The following is a 20,304-nucleotide window of genomic DNA, read 5'->3' as shown; positions in this document are numbered from 1 at the left end:
GTCAATACATATAAATAAAATTGCCAAGATAAGAGAGTGATTAATTATTAAAGTACAACTGCTAGTCATAAACAGCATTTTGCTTTATGATTGACAATAAAGGTTATTAATAAATACGAGGTACATCCAAAAAGAAAGTGTACTGATTTACCTTTGCAGATTAGAGATAAGTTAGTAAATACCTTAATAGCATGTCCATTCTTGTTTACAGTAGTGCGGTCATGTTTTACTACAATAAAGAAAAATATCGAAAAATTTTGTGAGACTCAAAGAATTCGCCTCTGAGACATTTATAGATTCAACCGAACTTTATAGAGATGACACTCTATCAATACATGTGGTTTTAATTGGCACGAAGCTTCCTTCCCCAAGTTCAAACGATCAAAATGAGGAAGTTCTACGAGCTGTGATGACAAGAAACGTCAGAATGAAAAAAGTGCTAATTGCAAAACAAACAGACTACAATAAAAATTCAATTAATAAAATGTATAGGCGTGTTGTGAAAAGCTAGGGTGCTATTTCACAGGGAATTAATTTGAAAGATACGTGCATTTAAACAAATACTTTGTTTTATAAAACAAATTGTTTGTGCATTTACATAAGGTCAGGATTCGTTGCAGACAGTTATTCATAAAGTGTTCACTGTTTTAATTACTGCTCTCCCGCTCGCACCTAATCTGCCCTACAGTAACGCACTAATAATTTGTTTTATGGAACAATTATTTTATACATTCCTCTTTTAAATTTTCCTCAAAAACAAGTGCCCCATACTTATCTTTAGTGCAAAAAAAAAACACCGGTTGTAAATTTGTCAGAACTTGCTGATCGTGATGTTCGAGTACAATCTTGAGGGGTGATGGAAATTTATCGCCTGCAATCCTCCGCCAGCAATTAATCGCTAGCCGCGGAAATTGTATTGTTTTCTCAAGAACTTGCACGAGCATGCCAGACACGTGGATGTTTTCGGCGATAGCCACACGAAGCTGGAAAAAATTATGTGAGTTGCTGCACAATTATTTTTAATATTTAATAATATAATTAAGCATCTAGCGTGCATTTTCATTAGGAATATGTGTGTAAAATTTGTAAAAAATAAATAAATTAGAACAAAATGTATCAATGGACTTTAACTTTCAAAACGAAAATTAAATAAAAAAAATATGTTTATTGTTAGAAAAATTCTCTCTATGCAGCTTTTTCCACATCAATTTATATCTTTATTGAAACATTTTTTGGAGGGAGGTAGTGGTTTTATATGCTCTAAATTTAGTATTACACCATTATATGCATTCGCCTTTAATTAATTATTTCAAACTACACTCAGCTATCTCCAATACGCGCACGCTTACAGATAGCATACAAATTAATGATGCTCGACACGATAATAGGTCATGCAGGATTATCAACGCATGACCTTACACTTAAACCACTTTATGACGAACATAATTGAAAAATATAACTAAATGCGTGTTTATTTATGAACATGTGTTGTACATAAATGTATATATTTGCTATATTATCATGTGCGGTTTTGCCAAGCGCGCGATATGACATATTCATTCATTTTTACATGTTGTGATAATCATTTCAATTAAAATCATTATGTCAGAATTCAACTTTGACGATCGTAATAATATGTGTGTTTGTGTGGATATATAACAATGTATGTATGTGTAACGCTTTTCGGACCTGATCGCCCACTTATGGTTCAATATTGACCACATAATAAACGAGGACCTGTTCATGACTGTCGGACATGTCGGATCCGCAGCCGGTGAAGTGAAATTGAAAATTTATTTAAAAGCCGTTTGATAAGGTCATTTTAATACGTATTTTTATTATATACTTTTTTTCTTATGCGACCTCGTCGCTTATCGCCTATTGGGTTTTGTTTGTATTGTGTGAATATGCTCAATACTGCTCACTGTCGTTATTATTTCTTCAAGATTTATTGTGTAAATCGCATCTAAACTCCATAACAGTGCTGTTCAGACCATACAAAAGACATTCAATTCGTTTAAGAACAGTTTTCAGTTTCTAATCAAATGAGTAATGCCGGATCACTTGGCATTTATTTGTAGCGCACTTTCTTTTCAATATGTTTACGATTTGTTTAATTAATCCATTTTAACGATATACATTTGAAGCACACGTGCTCTTAAGCCTGCTCTGTGATCGGTCGTACGCCGTGAGGAGTGTGCCGGTACGTGCACACAAGGCACAGGGAATTATTAATTTGTTGATCTCGAGGTAGAGTTGACAAGATTATAATCGTAATCCCTATTTTAATTTATTTTCAAAACAAAAATATCTTCTGAGAACAACGATAATCCATTTTGTCCCAAATTCGCTGATTTGCGCTTTTGAATACAAAAAGTATTGGCGATTATCACGAAGAATAAATTAATTGAAAATAAAGTTATTGGTAAGGTAAAATATTTATTTAATATAATTAGCTGTCGGTACCTCACTGACGTGAGGTACCGAAGCGAGTGTTGAACATTTTTCAACATACCTATAATATATATGATATACAATATTATTTAAAAAAATTAACATGCCGAAGAATCTTTTTTATTTATGATAGGCTATTATTTGTTTACATAGTATGTATCACTACAGTATTTATCGATACACGCAGACACTTGAGTCATCGACGTATTAAAATTGATTCACTGATAATATCATATTGCTGTAATAATTTGAGACTGTTATTTTTAAAAGTATGACGACAATTTGTTAGCATAAAGTTGATTTGCTAGAACGTAAGTCAATCGACAGCGAGATTATAGCATGAGTCATAATAATTACGTCTGCGAACTTAAAATACAAGTCTTATTTCATGAACATAAATAAACTCCAAATTTTATCGTGCGATGGAGCATAACTGCATAAGTATAAATGTTAATTAGCGCAAAATTATTGTGGTATTGTTTAGTTCATAATGGTTCAATCTTTGCTTCCATTAAGTTACAATGTACGAATAGTGCAATAATAATGACTAAGGATTTAAATAAAATCATTATTTTTACCTTTTAAATAATTTAGATATTTCTACTTAAAAAATACTTAGTTATATTGAGTTATCTTATTTACTCATTGAAATATAATAAAAGATTTTAAAATAGGAGAAAACTAACATAGCTCCGGACAATTGACTAGTTCACCTGACACAAACCTTTTTGTTTATCGCTTTCATTTTACCTGCAAATAACGGTATTTAACAGACATTAAGCTAACTAACAACCTAATCTCAGTTTATATTTACAATAATATTTGGAAATTGTCTAGCAACATTATATATTTACAACCTTCCAAACACGACCATAAACGTGACCATATGGTAACGGTAAACACCATTGCAAAACCAACCATCCTCACTTCTTATATTTATATGAATACGGTTAAAATTTAAGTCATAACAAATGTTATAAAAATAATTCACGAGACACCAAGCAAAAACTGATTTGAAAAAATATTAATTTTTTTGTATTTTCTGTGCAAACTATTTCAGAAAAATGGTCTATTCCAAAACGTAATTTATATTTATTTAACTTTTACAAATAAATTTCTTATAACAATTAGTTGCGAAAGATTTTGTATGAATGGATATTTTTTAATTTAACTAATAATTATAATCCAGTAAAATTACACGTAAATTTATTCGTGATAATGAGCTGTATGCAGTTCTAAAAATAGAGAACCTTAAAAAATATATAATATGTATTTGTACTGGATGTATGACACATAAGACAAAAATGAATATTGTTTTAGATTGCAAAAACAATTAATGAGTAATATTTTAATACAATTAAATATTGCTAAATCTATTTTTAAATTCTTTATATAAAAATGATTCATAAATGAATCATTTTTGAGTGGCACAAAAATGCTGATCTACAAATTTTTACTGAATTATGATTTCTAAATGTAAGTATTGTAAATTATAGATGTTGCATTTTTGCCACAAAAATGAGATAACCTTAAATTAATCTATAATATCACGCGTCTAATTCAGCTAATTTTTATTTTTTGCTTTTTTGGTAAAGATATCACTTATATTCTATAATAATTAAAATATCTCAAAAATCCATCTCCGTGTATCTAGATAATATACTTACTTCCCATCACCATATGTCAGCCTTCTTACATACATTCATTAATCCCCAGCTTAGTTTTTCTCGACCTGCTAAGCCAATGGTATTTTTTAAGGATGTTTTTTAACTGGCTTTTCTTGAACACAATTTATTTTAGTACGCGATCCACAGTTTGGTGTTTACTGATTTTACCATTGCACAAAAAAACAATCATTAAAAATTGCATTCCAAATTTAATTTTTCAACGCTGATTAATATATTATTATTCCAATTATCATAAATAATTTGCGGTATTCAATATAGTCATTTTGATTTTTAAAAAAAGGGCTGTGGAGTCGGAGTCGTAAAAAATCGACTGACTCCGACTTCTTTTTAACGCGTTGAGTGCGTTGAAGAGCGTTTATTTTCCTCGCTTAAAATAATAAAATCTGATTTAAGAGAAGCAAATATTTTTTAAGATCTAATTCAGCTTAAATCACAGATGCAAAAGATTATATTTAGATTTTGTATTATCAAAAAATTAAGATTAGATTTAGTCAACTTGGCATAATAAAACTAATGAAACAAGATTTTTCACTTGCCAGTGTAATTATTAAATTTGTTATTTTTATTAATTTAATGTATCGTTTTCTTAAATTTTATATTTAATATTATATAAGTATTTTATTTTACTTTACGTATATTATGTAATTTTTTTTACTAAAAAATGTATTTTTTGCACTTACTTTTTTACATATATCATTGTAATAAATATAAATCATTGTAATAAATAATATCATTGTCAATAAAGGTGAATTAGGTAGACGTAGCCTTTTTTTTTATTTTTTTTAAAATCCATTTTTTTATAGTTTGAAAATTGATGATATTATTTCTATTGCTATAAATTATATGCAGGCAAAAAATAACCTAATTAATTTAAAATAGGAGTCGGAGTCGATAAAATTTAAAACAACTCCACGGCCCTGAAAAAATTTGAATAAGCTAGTTTAGACAAGATATTAAAAATACATTTTTGGTTGCATATGTATTGTTTATGTTGCAGTATGTCACACTGTTCAACTTTAATCAATTTAAGGTCGAGTTTTGTGCAAGAATTGGGAAGCTTTTAGGGTTATATATTACAAGCAAGGCTATTGAGTCGGAGTCGTAAAAAATCTACCGACTCAGTTTTATTATTTTAATAAATCTTATAAAATGTGTATATACTTTTCAAATATATACATACATCTGTACATATTTATATATTTTATAATGTATATTTTTTACTGTAATTATTTTTAGTATAAAGATGTGTTCAAATGTACCTACTTTTTTATTTGCACGTGTCATTTAAATAAGTCACATGAATTAGAAGACATGGCAATTTTTATTTTTTATAATTATAAAATTGCTATTAATTTTATTGCTGACAAAAAGACTTTTATTAAAATTGTTAGTCGTCAGGTAAAGTCGGAGTCGGTAAATTTTGTACCGACTCCACAGTCCTGGTTATATGATGTTGTGTAATTTTATATAAGAATTGAGTTATGTTGTCTTCGCGGAAAAAAATCTTGCGTTTTGTCCGCGGCACACCAGAGCTCTGCTGTAAATTACCGGTAGCTTGCGTTTTACCGCTCGGCGACCAAACAGTAACTTTACATACATGAACGTTATTATTGTAAAATTGAATACTGAACTACCAAAGTTCGCATTTCATATCATTCGAAATTATCATGAAAAATACCCTTACAAACATTGTAACAGCTGTTACGGAATGAAGAGCTCGCGTCGCTACAGCGGAAACCGCAAGTGTCAGCCGACGCGTGTTTATTGTCTATGGTCGCGCGAAAACGGAAAAAAGGAAAAGATTGCGCGGGCGCATCTCTGTACACAACATACATGCATAAGTGTGTGCGTGTGATTTGATTAGCGGCCGATTATGATAGTGAAACATGTCCAAATAGCGTCGACGGTGTGCGTGCGCGGCGCGCGTGTGCCGCGCGGGGTGGGGGCGCGTCCGTGTGTGCGTTGCGGCCGCGTGGTGGGGGGGCTCGACACTGCTCTTCAGTAGCGCGCCGTCCTCTGGCTAGGTGGGTTGTGTGTAGAGCTGCGGCCGGAGCAGTCGTGCGATATCAGTAGCGCGCGCGCCGCTGTCGCCCGCGGCCGACGCGAACGCGAGTGACAGTGACACTACTATTGTTTTGCAACTTTTGTGCGTTCGAACACTTCTCACATGGATTCGCGTGCGAAACGCGACTGAAGGAATTTTACTTCAACAGCAACACCGCGAACATCGAGGTAAATAACAAAACAAACAACCCTTATAAACAACGACAAAAAATATACGCGAAAAATCTAGTGCAAAGTGTCGAAAGTGTCGCGCGAATCACGCAAAAAAGTGATTTTATGTCGTGAATAAACAAGTGAAAATATTTATATTGAATTATTCGAATAGATCGACGAGTGCTAGATCGAGTGCCAACATGAACAAGTGAATCAGTTATTTAAATTATTTCTAATTGCGTTTGAATTTGAATTCATGATTAATGCGAATTTATTAATTAATCGATATTCATCGATGATTCAAATTAGATTTGATTAGTTGTGGCCAAATTGTGTTAGTGCGTTATTTAAAAAAAATCAATTCAAACAGTGTTTGTTGCTTTGTGTAGTTCGAAAAGTTGACGCCCGATTTAGCGCTCGCGTCTACCGCGCGAGTAAATTTGAATTTCGCGCCACAAAAAATAAATAGCCGGTTTCCCGTTTCGAGTTTTGAATTTATTTAGTGTTATATTTTGCAATTTAAAAATTAAAAATAAATATTCAAAAGTTAGTTTTTCGTCGAGTCGTGACGTTTCTCGTCCGCTGTGAGCGACCGTGGCGCCATCGCTCGGCACGAAGGCGCAACACGTTTGACCGATACGCGACTTTTTCGCGCGTGTGACGTCACTTTCGTGCGTGTGACGTATGCTCTCGCTTATCAGCTTATCGGCGCCGATTGTCAGCTGCTGCCAGCCTTGTTTGGGTTGTTTACCCCGAATATCTTATCTGCGCGCGTATCGTATGCAAATTAGACTCTCGCGGTGATTTCGGAGGAAACTTTCACCGAATCACCACTGCAGGTGAAAACGTAACGCCGTCGCCGATTTTCGCAACTGAATCGATTCAAAATGAAAATCTACTCTCCGCCGCTGCTGCTGTTGCTGCTCTTCGGATAACTGTTCTTCGCGCTATACTCCACTGGATAAATTACACGGAGGCTCATTATACAATTACTATTTTTCCAATCGAAGTATTCCCACGGATCGGGGAGCAGCGCTTCGCCGAGAATGTTTATGACGTCACGTTACCGTTTCCCAATAGCTATGTATGCTGCTGTTACGTTGATGTCTTTTCATATCGGCGCAACAACTTCAAATGCAGATTTAATAATAATATAATAAATTTAATAATTTTAACACAATAAAAATAATTCTAAATCTCGACGCTAGAGCGTGCTAAATATAAAAAAAGTGAATTTCATATGTGAAAGTGGCGTGTGGCGCAATTAAAAGTAGACCCGAAAGTGTAATTTTTATCAACTTCAGATATGTTCTACCTTTTATTAACTTTTTAATAATTTTAATTACTATAATAAGTTCATTGCACAAGCAAAACTGTACAAAAAATTAGTATATTATTTACTCAGGAACTTAATTATATTAAATGGTCAATAATAAGTATCTGCCTTTTATATAAATAAACCTTTTCCGTACATAAACAAAAATACTCCCATGTGCTGACTGAATGGCCTACAAATTAAATTAACCCCATTCAGATTTTTATAAAAACGCAATATATTAATCCAAGTATTTCTTTTAATAATATATTTTAAATTAAAAGGTAGTTTGTGCAATTTCTCCGTAAAAAACGACCGTGTAATATTTGTATTCTAAAATCGGTATTTTCCTGTTATCGGTACTGCTTTTTTTTATGTAGTTTGGTTGTTTTTTTTTAAGTGAACATCTTCAACACTGCGCGATATCGCCGTAAATGCACGTTGGTCAATTTTTCATTGGTCATTTAAATAAACAGTCAGAAATTGTTAACGGTCTGTTTTTTTATATATATAAAATAAATGGTTTGTTGTACTTTAACAAATAATCGTAATATGTGCTATACATTAATTGAATATTGAAATTGAAAAATATTTTTTTAACATATATAATATGTGTGTGATTAATTAGTTTCGGTATTGCCACAATTAGAGCTTTACTGACCGTTCATGAAAAAAGTTACTGGCCTTTTATAATTACTAGCTGTCAGTTCCTCACTGGCGCGAGGTACCGCAGCTAATTTTTAATTATAAATCGATCGTTTCATTTATTGTTATTCGTGTTACTGATCATTTATTATTTAAATTTTTGATTAACTTTTCTATCGATTAAATACATGCATTTTACGCAGATTTTTTTCGTTTTTTAATAGTAAAATTGTGTAACTACACATTTTGTAATGTTGAAATAATTAAACTTTATTTTCTCCTGTTCTTTATATCCGCTAACATTTTTTTTAAATAATCAGCCTATATTCACTTTAGAACATTGATAGGTATGTAATAAGTAACTATTTATTTTGTAGCATTGTAATAGAAGGTTTAAAATGGGTTTTCACTGCGACCGTCGATTTATTTTCGTTCATATTTGGATTCCGTGCATCACGACTCTCATTCAAAAGTGAATTTCGTATGCTAATTCACTTTGAGTGAAAACTAAAGCGTATTGTGCAATATACGGATTCTAAACGTGAAAGAAAACGTATATAGTGGTCTTCATTTTTTAACTGCACTGTGCAGTATCAAAAATCATTTGGCATACTTTTTATGATTTTATGTTATTTTTCTTAATGAACTTCTTAGCCAATTAATTGCGTGTACGTAACGAACGACTGTTGGCGATGGTCAAAAATATCAGTTATGTATTTACGTGTACGTTAAATTGCAAAATATTACACACTTAATCATTTATTATTCAATAACTAGCGACGAAAACGAAAACACGTACGCAGAAAATACGTCACGCGTGACGTTACTTTGTCACTGGTAAATAATCTCGTTATTCGGGAACAATCTGAGGTCAACGTAATGCGATTTATTTTGATTTTTGATCGCAAAAAATGGCACTTGATCGCTGGGCCGCATACGTAAAAATACATAATATAAAAAATGTTTCGTCACGTATGTTCTCTTCGTTTTCGATATTTAGGCCAAGCGTCTATCTATCTACAGCACCTAATCGTTATGAAATTCGATTTGATTGATTGGGTCGATTTTCTTTATAATAAATCGCTAGTGCGCCTCTTTACTTCGGTGACTTTCATTTGTATATTATCTCAGTGCGCGCGTGTGTTTATCAGTTTTTTTTCTTTATCAAAAACCTGTGTGGCGTCCCCCGCTGTGTTTACACGACTTTCCAGAATAAAAAGATAAGGGCATGTAAACTGGATTGGATGTATTATCGCGCATCAAGCTTTTCTTCCATTACCAAACACACGCAATTGGACGTTTCTTGACCCTTATCGTGGCATCCTCGGAATCGAAAGGTCCTCGGTCGGCCAAGACGCCAATAATCGACGCTGTTCAATGTCGTAAAGATTTTGATTGTAGGCGAGGCCGGTCGTTTACCCGTGTTTACCTGTGTCGTTATATCGGACTGTCATCGGACGCAAGGCTGGCTTAGCGGATGTGATAGTTATTCGGTGGTTGCATACGGTATTCAATATGATTGATGACCGTTCGCGATCGCGACTCAAAAGTTGATACGGCGGTGGCGCGAAGGTTATGGCGCAAAGTGGTGGTAGAGGGGTTCGAGTTTGAGGTCAAAACGGCGTTGTTACAAATTTCTGGTCGTGCCTATGGAGGTCAACGCGCAAAACTCTAGAATCTAGAAAATTGTGCATGGAACACTTTTGATATTATGTGTGCGATTGGGCGATTGAAAAAAGAGTCGCATAGAACATGCATTATAATAGTAGGTAGTAGCTATTAGTGTCTATATAAAACAATAGGATCGATTGCAAAACATGTGATGTTTGTATAGCCAGGCGAGAACTATTGCGTGTCAGCGCTAATTTATGAATTAATTCGATTCGTTCCATCTGAATGGTGTTACACAAATTCAATTGATATGTAGCGTCACATAATCAAACGAGTAATTTGTAAATATATTAAGTTTAGTTTAAAAGTATTTATAAAATGTGCATTATATAGTCGAGTTGTAAACTTTTCTTGAGACGTTTGTGATATTTTTATAGCATGATTGAATAATTTTCACCCATAGTAAGATATGCAAGATATTATCAATATTACATTATACGACTTATAATATATAGCATCATTCATCAGTGTTATTTTTATTAACAAATTTCCCTATTTTGGGGCATTTAATCTGGGGCATCTCTCACAAGTTAAAGTAAGTCCTAAGACGATAAGGATACACAATCTATTTTCGGCGTAACACTAGACATCACATGGTCATTATTGCGAAATGTAATTAATTATATTAATTTTCAATACCATATAGCTCATTAATGTTTAATTACATAATTAAATTTTAAGGGACACCTCACCATTATAGAAAATATTATATGGCCAGCTACTCAAATCATTTTAACTATTAGCTTTTTTGACGTAGACGAGCAGCACAATATTTTTAAATACTGTGGCTGTGTAGCGCAATTGTTTTCACACACACGAATCGCGCGTGCCGTAATCCGGTAGTGGTGTGCGTGCGTCTCGTCTCCGCCGACCGCCGCGTATCAATTTATCGGCTGTTATCTGTCGCGCGATAACAACAGGTCGCCGCTAATTGATCTCGGAATTTTTTCTCGAGAAACAATTCGGAGCGGCGAAGTGTGGGGCGAAGCGTCTCGGAGAAGAACGGTCCCGAAGAGGCGTTTGACACGGCGCGTTTTCGCTTTCACTTCGCACGGCGGCGAAAAAAATGCTGCGAGGCAACAAACGGTAAAAAATATTAACGGCAACAACAGTCAACGCGAATTGCGCTGTCCTATGAATGTATGACGCGCTGTGGTTGATATTTTAATCGGAATCGTTTCCGCGACTACTGCGCTTATTCGATTAATTTTAGTTGATTCGATAACATTGACAAATATTTTCTTATGAAAACAAAGATATGCTTGTACACGGGCGCACGCTTGGCAACGCTCGTATCCATATGTACGCTTAGCACTGAACAGGTTAAATTATTTTTTTTAAAAGGGCGAATGGTGCGATATTTTTTTTTCAAATTAATTTTATTTTTCAGAATTTGTTAATTAATACGGTGCCACGTCAGTTGTTACTCCCTAGTATGTTTCTCACTCTGTTCAAACCCAAACCATTATATTAAATAGCAAATGGACATTTCGCAACTCTCAATAATTTAAAAAACAACCTAGTGCGTTAAAATTAAAAGTTCTTGGTGTGTTGTTTTTTGTCAAATATCTTTTGTACCATTTATTATATTTTAATAACACTTGCAGAAAGTTTCGAGTGGCTGTTGTAATTTTTTTAGCTTATTCTGTCTATTGTCACGTACGGTACGCACTAGCCGGCATGAAAAACATGATATACGCGTAAGACATTTTCCTCGTACGATCAGTGCGTCAATTTTAATATAAGCTTTGAACTTACAGGTGGTCAAATTTTATTAAAAAAATAATTAATGATTACCATTTCCAAAGTTTATATTGAATCATCGTCAATATAAACTTTGACCTAATAACAACTAATATTGCTCTGGGCCTTCTGTGAACATGCCATTTAATAAGCCAAAAATTTGATTATAAAATAATTTATTGAACACGAAAATTGTGAATATATTAAAATTTCGGTCATTAGCGGTCTATTATAACCTAAACGAACATTTGAACCCCAAAATTATTGTTGTTTCGTCCATTTGTTAAATATGAATAATATTTATTGTATTACATATTTGACTCTACACTCTATTTTGTAAAAAATATACTCAGAATTAATTTTTTTTAATAAAAAAAACAGTATTATTTTGAAAAATAATTGCAATTAAAAACAATGGTAAGGGTTATAATAAATATATTGTATGTAACTATAACAATGGAGAAAGGGGGCTGTCTGGTAATAATCTTTTGAAAAAACAACAATACCGCCCTGTGTATTACTTACACAGGGCTGAAATTTAAGAGAATGTTGATCACGCGTTGAGCGATGTTTTTGCGCACTGACTTTTAAAATAAAATATACTATGGTGAATATTATAACTGACAGTCAACATTTATTATTTATTTAATGATCATCGTTGCGCAATTAGAAAAAAGATACTGTTGTATTTATATTTATCGAAAATGTCGCTCAATGTTCGTTCGTAAGGTCAGATTTTATTTGACCCACTTCGAAGAAAATCGCACTATTTGCTTGTGGACCACTAGTAAACAAAGAAAACCCGATTGAAAGATGTCGATAGGATACAATTAGACCGTATTGGAAAAGTCAATGAGTTCAATGTCAGGATTCGAATCGAAGATTCTTACCACGTGTAGCCAAACATTTTTGATTTTAAAGTAGTACTATTAATAAACGATAATAATTATTAAGAAAATCATATTTTTGTTATTATAGTAAATTTACAAGAATGCTAATTATAGATTCTTGAAATATAGCGTCACGTAATTCTTAAAACTAATTAACTAAAACAACCATATTTTAACGGCGGATCAATTCGTTTTGCCAACACTAGATTAGATAACAATAATTAACGCCTTTTGAACTAAACTAATTTCAAACAACTCATTCCGAGGCTACTTTTAAACGCGCCGTTTCGAATTAATTATACTCGTTCACGTTATATTATCGTTATACATATACATAAATACAAATAGGTCGCCGGTTCAATCTCCGCCGCCGTGAAAATTCTCATCGTCGATTCTAAACACACACACAGACACACACCACGTACACGTAAATCTACCTACGTATCTATCTCTGTGTGTAGCGTATATAATAAAGTATTCATATCGTATTTTTTTTCTTCGGAATCAATTTTCGAATTGAACTGCGGGCGGAAACGTACGAAAAACTGTTATAATAAACGTATCGTTGCGTGACGATTTCGATCTCCGATCGCAATCTCGTATTAATTGACAATTTCTCACGAAGTTGGTGAGGCTCAATTTGAGATTACGTCACAATAAGGATCGATCTTATTTTTTTTCACTCGATACTCGCGTATGTATATCGATAACAGAGCAGATAGTCCGAGCGCGTCATGCGCCCTGTGCCACTCTTTGTCTGCCGCACGTTCGGAATACGCGTTCGGATAAAACGCTCGTTCAGTCTATGCGCTTTCATCGTTAAGCCGGCGTTTAACTCTTGTAGGGTTTCGCGGGTGAGTTTTTATTTTATTTAAAGGGTCGCTTTATACTGTTTATGTTGGATTTAAGTTATAAATACTATTTCGATTTTTAATGTATTTTTCAAGTTTATAATCGGCGAAAGGCTCTCCGCGATATCAAACGCGGGGTATGGGAGCAAAAGAGGGATGCTTTGGAAGCGAAGAGGGGTGAATATTGTATACAGGTTGGCTTTTAAGGGAAGGAATCGCCGCGGGTGATTTACATGTGGAATAAATACAGACAAGGGGTGAGAGAGAGAGCCGTATCGACGGCCGACTTAATAGTTGTTCAAACAATGCGACTTAATAATAAAAATGTTTGCGTGTGTTGAGACTCGATAGTAGTGGAGTGCTTTATTAATTTAGGTTAAATATAAACATATATTATTATTATTAAATATCAATATGATGACAAATCATTGCGTAACAAATTATTACGTAACCTAATTTAAGTGTCAGCTGTTAGTAGACATTCAATAAATATGTTTATTAATAATATTCATAAAAATATCGATCAAATCGAATATTAAAACATATTTGACCATACTAATAATTTGGTTAAAGGTTTGAAAACTACTCTTTAAGCGATTTCCCGTACATTTTTTTGCGATAATTGCCCAAATTTTTGGATTCAAAAGGCAAATATTTTATAACACTGGCAGATTTTTCGCTCTATGGGCTCATAATTTCGGCTTTACGCGCTGGACACAAAATTTTGCTAATGTAACTAACTATAAAAAATATTTTAATATATTAACTATTCGATATTCGAATATATGTATATCTAACTCGTTTATCACATTTCTCCAAATCTCCAAAAATATTTTTTTATGTTACAGCAGCGCAGGTAGTCATTTTTTATTCTATGTAACGCCGCATTATCTACAGCCCAATTGTGCCTTTTTGTTATTTATAATAGCCGAAAAACAAAATAATGAAGAAAAAAAAACACTTTGTATATGCCGAAATTTCAAAAATTATTCATTTATCCGAGTTCTCAATAGTTGGAATTGATTTTTTTTAATCTCCTAAGTTTAATTTTAAGTCTGTCTGCAGCAGATATAATTAAAATTAATCTTTATAATACATTTTTAATTTGATTCATGGGCTAATAATATTTTAAATTATTATAAAATATAGTAGAACACAGATCAATGTCAAACATCGTGTTTCGTGTATTTTAAATTATTTTTATTAAATATCGCCAACTCGCAGTTTAGAGATTTTTATTTGGAACTCGTATATTGCTTGATGGCTTTATGTGTAAACTCAAAGAAGAAGGAAAAAAAGTGGTTTACTTTGATTGAATGATTTTTGCATCATTAAAAAATTAAGTGACTTTTTTATCGATACTATACTTAATGTCATCAATGTATGGTAGATTTTCTTTTAAATTTCAGTTTATGATTTTATGATTGAGTTCAAGATGAACATATTAGAGTCACTGGTTTTAAGTTTTGGAAAAGAATGTGAATGTGTGTGTGTGGCATAAGATGCAGACACTAGTGCTTTAAATATTGATTTTACTTGCAAGAACTTCTTTAACCGCATTTTTTAGTCAATAACGTCATTGTTTAACGCTTAGCAGGAAATTGCAATATTATAAACATATGTTCAAATGTCAAGTTGTGTTATTATAGTAATATAGTGGATTATATAAACATAAGAGTGGGAGTGTAATTTCAAAATCGTTCGATAAAGAACGCATAAAATCTTGAAATTTTACACCGCGCATAACCACTTGTTATTATCTAATAAATTTTTATTCAGCACACTGACTGCCTCTTATCGTTTAGCATGGTTTTATCGCAACGAAAATTTCCATAGTTTGTTTTTGAATATTTATTACTGGCAAGTTTATCTCTCTGGATGCTCACCTGTGTGCGCGTCGCTCCCCTATTTGGTTACGATAATTTTTTTGATAGACATGACCCTTGCATGTGTCGTTTAGGAGGGCAACTTTTTTGCTACCAGGCCGGCAGGCCGCCTCCTACATGCATACAACATAGGAGCAGCTTTTCTCGGCGAGATCGAGTCTCGAGATGACGCTGGTAAACAAAGCGAGAGAGGACGCCCGACGGAGGTCGCCGTTTGGCGGTCATTGACGAGGCGATCACGTAACGCGCCATGTTCACGCCATTTATCTCAGTGGGACTCTTCTTTTCTTCAACTCGGTCCTTTTCATTCTTCTCCGGCCGAGGTGGACGCACTTTTGACGAGCAGACTTCTGCGCGAAAATCATGATCGCTATAATGGACAATATAAAAAAAATCTACTTTATTAAATCGGATTTAGTATACAAGCGTTTAACCCCTTGAGTAGTGATTATTCATTTATTATTATAGTATTGCTTTAATTTATTTTTAATATTTTTTTGTATTAATTTAGAGGCTCTCAATATTTTTTATAAAATTAATATAAAATATTTTTGTTATGTTCATTTATTTTGTACTCTTTAATTTATTAGTATTGTTTTCTATATCATTTATATTAAATCAAATTTATAAAAAAATATTACATATTTATAATGTCTTTTATTTATTATTTCCTCAGTTATATATTATATAAATATTTAATTATTCGGAGTACCTTAAAACAGTGCAATATCGATTACCGTACATGTACGGCGATATCGCAAAAATGTTTTTAATTGATTGGCAACACTGGCATTTCAACGCCTTGCTTGTAGTGTATGTTTAAAATGGCCGTATCAACAAAGTGCTATGTTTATTTTGTACGATTTAAACTGCTTCTGGAATTCAACGCCAACGTGTTTCTGTTTATAATGATTTTATGAACGAGCAAAAAATATACGCTGTCACTGAAAAAATCGTTTTGATAGTCATAATGAACTTGATGTTCAATTACAGGTACTCAGAACTCTTACAATAAAATATCCAGTAACGCATATAATTTAACCCTTAAATTAATTAAGTCAATCGTATCCCGTGACCGTTAAAATCAGTTTAATTTGTGTTATATTACGATATCACAATTTTCATATTATTATTGTTATTGTGATTCGAATTTATATGTATATTTTGTATTGTAGTGTATATACGGGTCCGATAAATATCAAGGTCACTGCTAACGACGCGATATTCATAAATTATACGTATATGAAATATATGCACAAGATTAGATTATTGCTGTTTTATAAATTTGGTTTATCTTTAATTATTGTGATGTTGTATGCAGTAGATCGTGTGTGTGTGGAAGTAAAAGAAGGTCATTAAAAACGTGAGCAATTGGTTAGTCGAAGGCTGAATGTATCAACTGTTAAGTATGTACATAGTATGTACTGTAATGTGCTCAAAAATTTCTTTATTGGTTTATGCGTGCGATAGCTGACCTAACCGACAATATGCTATGTCTTTAACTTGACAACCTAAGCAATACATTGCATGTATGCAATGCCATCGCTTGTAGGTTATTTAAATTAGAGACATATCAAAAGCGAGTCATCTGAATATGTATCTATGATACCACTGATTGTTATCACGATTTTCTTTATATTTTTAATATTTTTTGCATATTAACTTAAACATAATATAACACATTGTGTGATTTGTTTGTCTGTTTTGAGAAATACCACTCTTTGGTTAACTATTAAAGCCTAAAACTTATGGCCAACAACATTTTTATACATAAATTCGTTTTTAAAGTTGAGCGTTGGTGAGAACATTTGGCCCCCGATAACAGAAAAGTATTAAAAATTTTAAGGAAATAATTTTTGGAACAGATATTTCTTTATATTTACGGATTCTACAGTAAATAATAAATATAAATAAAATCCGAAATGAATTGAGGCGCTAGAAATATGTTAGTGAAACACTATTAAAATTCGCAATTCATTATATAATAAAATTTTTAGTTGTCTAAGGCTTTTAAGAAATTATAAATATGTATTAGATATTATCAGATAATAACCAATATGTGGGCATCGTGTTTCGTACATTTTAGAATATAATTATTAAATTATATTTTCGATGGGAAATATTAAATGTACTTTCCGTTGATTTATTAATATATACAATACCATATTATAGTAAATAACAAATCGGATATTGCAATCTTTGTCTTTAATGTTTACGTACCAAACGAGGGCACCTCGAAATAAAGTGCAAGTTTTATGTAAACAAAAAGCTTCGAAAGCTTCGGTCGCACAAGAAAGAAGAAAATCGAACCGATTTTCAGAAATCACCCACGAGAGACCTTGTCCAAGTTCAGCGCCGAAATTATCGGAAAACCCGAACGGTTCCGGCTAACCGGCCGGCTCGTCAGCGTTCCGAGAAAGATCCGGAACGCTCCGCGTCTTTCCCGGAACGTCCGCACATACGTAAACAACGAGCTCGCGCAATTTGTCGCCGGTATGTTTATTAGCGTTTTCTAATGTAACAAAACACACACGCAACAATGGGTCGAGTGTGAGCGAGCGTCTTTGTGCGGCCCGAAGAGCACTCGTTATTGAGACTTAGCTGCTCGCGGTGACGTAAAGTGGATCTTCTGTGGAGCGCGTGGGCGGGCCGGTAGAGGGTTAACGCGGCAGCGTCACGGTGGGCCGCAAACAAACACAAAACAATTAAAGTTCAACCGGGAGACGATTAAATAATACACGATCAAACGATAACGCTCTCTACCGAGTTAAACCCTTTAACTATCATTTTTTGGCGATCAATCGCGACACACAATAGCGTACAATGGTAAATCTGTTTCCGCTTTATTGATTCGCTGATGATCGATTATATGTATGTATATACAAATCAGGTTTTATGCGTTTAATTGATTCTAAGCTTGGCCTTGACTCGAGAACGCGACTCGTATTATAACAGTAGTAGCATAGAGTCAACAGTGCACGAAAACTGCAGTTACAATATATAAATAAAAAGTAGCAGACTTGGATTAAATTTTTTCTGTAATTATCTCACGAATATTTTGATCTATTTATTTCTAATGTAAAAATATTGTTTATTTTTTATTGAGTTACTATTTGAAAAAATGCCGTTATGGACAAGAATGAGTTAACTCTTGGAGACTCAAGCTGATGAACATGGCTTAACCAAATCTGATGATTGAAGTGGAATGACTGCTCCTGCATTCATTATTTTTAAGCATATTTCAATTATATTTAATTCATTTTTTAAATTATCTATAACTTATTTAACATTATCACCTATGCAATATAATAATGTGTCGTCCGCAAACAGACGTATTTTACATTTTTATTTATATTATTATTTATATCATTAATATATAATATTAAAAGGAATGGTGCCAATTAAACTTCTGTGGTACACCGTGATATATTATTATCTCTTTGGAATACGCATAATTTATTTTAATTTTTGCTTAAACCGATTTTGATTAACAGCCGCTTATTTTCTTTGTAATAGAACGGACTTCAATATCCCATAAAAAAACCGAGACAATTTTTTTATTTGTGTAATTCACAGTACAATCAATTTTCCCTCTTAAATTTTGCTAAAAATTATCCAAAATTGCCTAAATCAATAATCTGAATGGAAAGTGTTAGATAAACGGTTGATAGTCAATTTAATTACCTTTAATTTGATATAAAATAATTTTCAATCGGCTACTTAGAACCGGAGATATTTGCAATTAAGTAAAAACACTTTTTTTTTAGAATGAAAAATACAAAACATTATTAATATTTCGAAAACTGACTTTACATTAGAAATGACATGCAAAAATACCAGTTGCAGTTAAACCGTGTCAGATGCCGTTTTTAAAGCGTTAATTGTGCAGGAAAGGAATTTTGGCGTCATATCGTTAGTCGTTTTACATTAGTGTGTTATGCGAATATTGAGAGTAGTCGCTACAGTTTGGATAGAAACGGAGTATTGTAGTAGTTTATTTTTATTTGTATTTATAATCTTTAATAGTATCGGTTTTAAAATGCGATTTAATAGTGAATTATTTTGTTCCATAAAATTAATTATTAGTGCATTTTTTCTTCGGAAAATGATTCGTTGCAGAGAGTTATTCATAATGTGTTAACAACAGTAATGCACAAATAATTCGTTTTATGGAACAATTATTTTATATATTGCTCATTTAAATTGTCCTCAATTGTATTATTCGATAGCATCGTAACAGTTAAAAATGTTTATATAATTTAACATATAAAAAAAACAAATAAAACTATCGCTTTTCTAATATTCCAGTATTATAATATCAATATATTTTTTTTAAATATCTCCCTTCCAGACTATTCACTTCAAAGCGTTATACGCGGATCTAGGTGTTTATATGTTATTATATTTAAGTAATCAGTTTATTGTACTGTCTTGCTATTTACCCCAACTGCTGTCAAATTTTTTTTTAAGTAGCTCCAAAGCTTATGACGCGACTGGAAAACCATAATTACTAGACAATACCGGTGATGAAACGCCTATATTTTTTACACCATCGTTTGTAATCGTTATCGATAATGACGAATTGGAATTTTCGTATCATTACATTAACTAAATGGCCAATTAATTACAATACACATACAGTAGTTGAATATAAATATAAGATTTCCCCTGGTCTGTCGTGTAACGTACGCCGTTTATCGGCGCCTTCGTCGGGCCGGAGTTTAATTAAACCCGCTCGTCGGGATTTGAACCGAGGAGAGGACCGGTTACGGGCAAAAATCCCATTGTTACGTGTTTATCATATATGCTCTGACTTCATAAATGCACCTTGCGACGGCGAAGCGAATCGGCTAATGGCACACATGTCACGGCACTTTATCATTTCACACCCGACCCGATCACTACCGCCGTTGCTGCTTCCACGTACGTACACTACATGTGTAT

The 20,304-nt window shown here is 33.0% G+C and overlaps 1 protein-coding gene across 1 annotated transcript in view; it reads left to right on the top strand.

Moving 5' to 3' along the window:
* The first annotated feature begins 6,142 nt into the window (after positions 1–6,142).
* LOC148230991 (uncharacterized) overlaps positions 6,143–20,304 on the top strand; it is a 39,302-nt gene continuing 25,140 nt past the window's right edge. Inside the window, exon 1 of the mRNA XM_088195056.1 lies at positions 6,143–6,374. The gene's annotated coding sequence lies outside the window, so the exon portion shown is untranslated. The remainder of the gene's footprint in view (positions 6,375–20,304) is intronic.

The sequence above is a fragment of the Plectrocnemia conspersa genome, unplaced genomic scaffold (genome assembly GCF_051122295.1).
Source record: "Plectrocnemia conspersa isolate PC_06_02 unplaced genomic scaffold, ASM5112229v1 ptg000010l, whole genome shotgun sequence".
Lineage (NCBI taxonomy): Eukaryota > Metazoa > Arthropoda > Insecta > Trichoptera > Polycentropodidae > Plectrocnemia > Plectrocnemia conspersa.
Note: the sequence above shows the minus strand (reverse complement) of the source record. Positions and strands in the feature narration are given on the sequence as shown.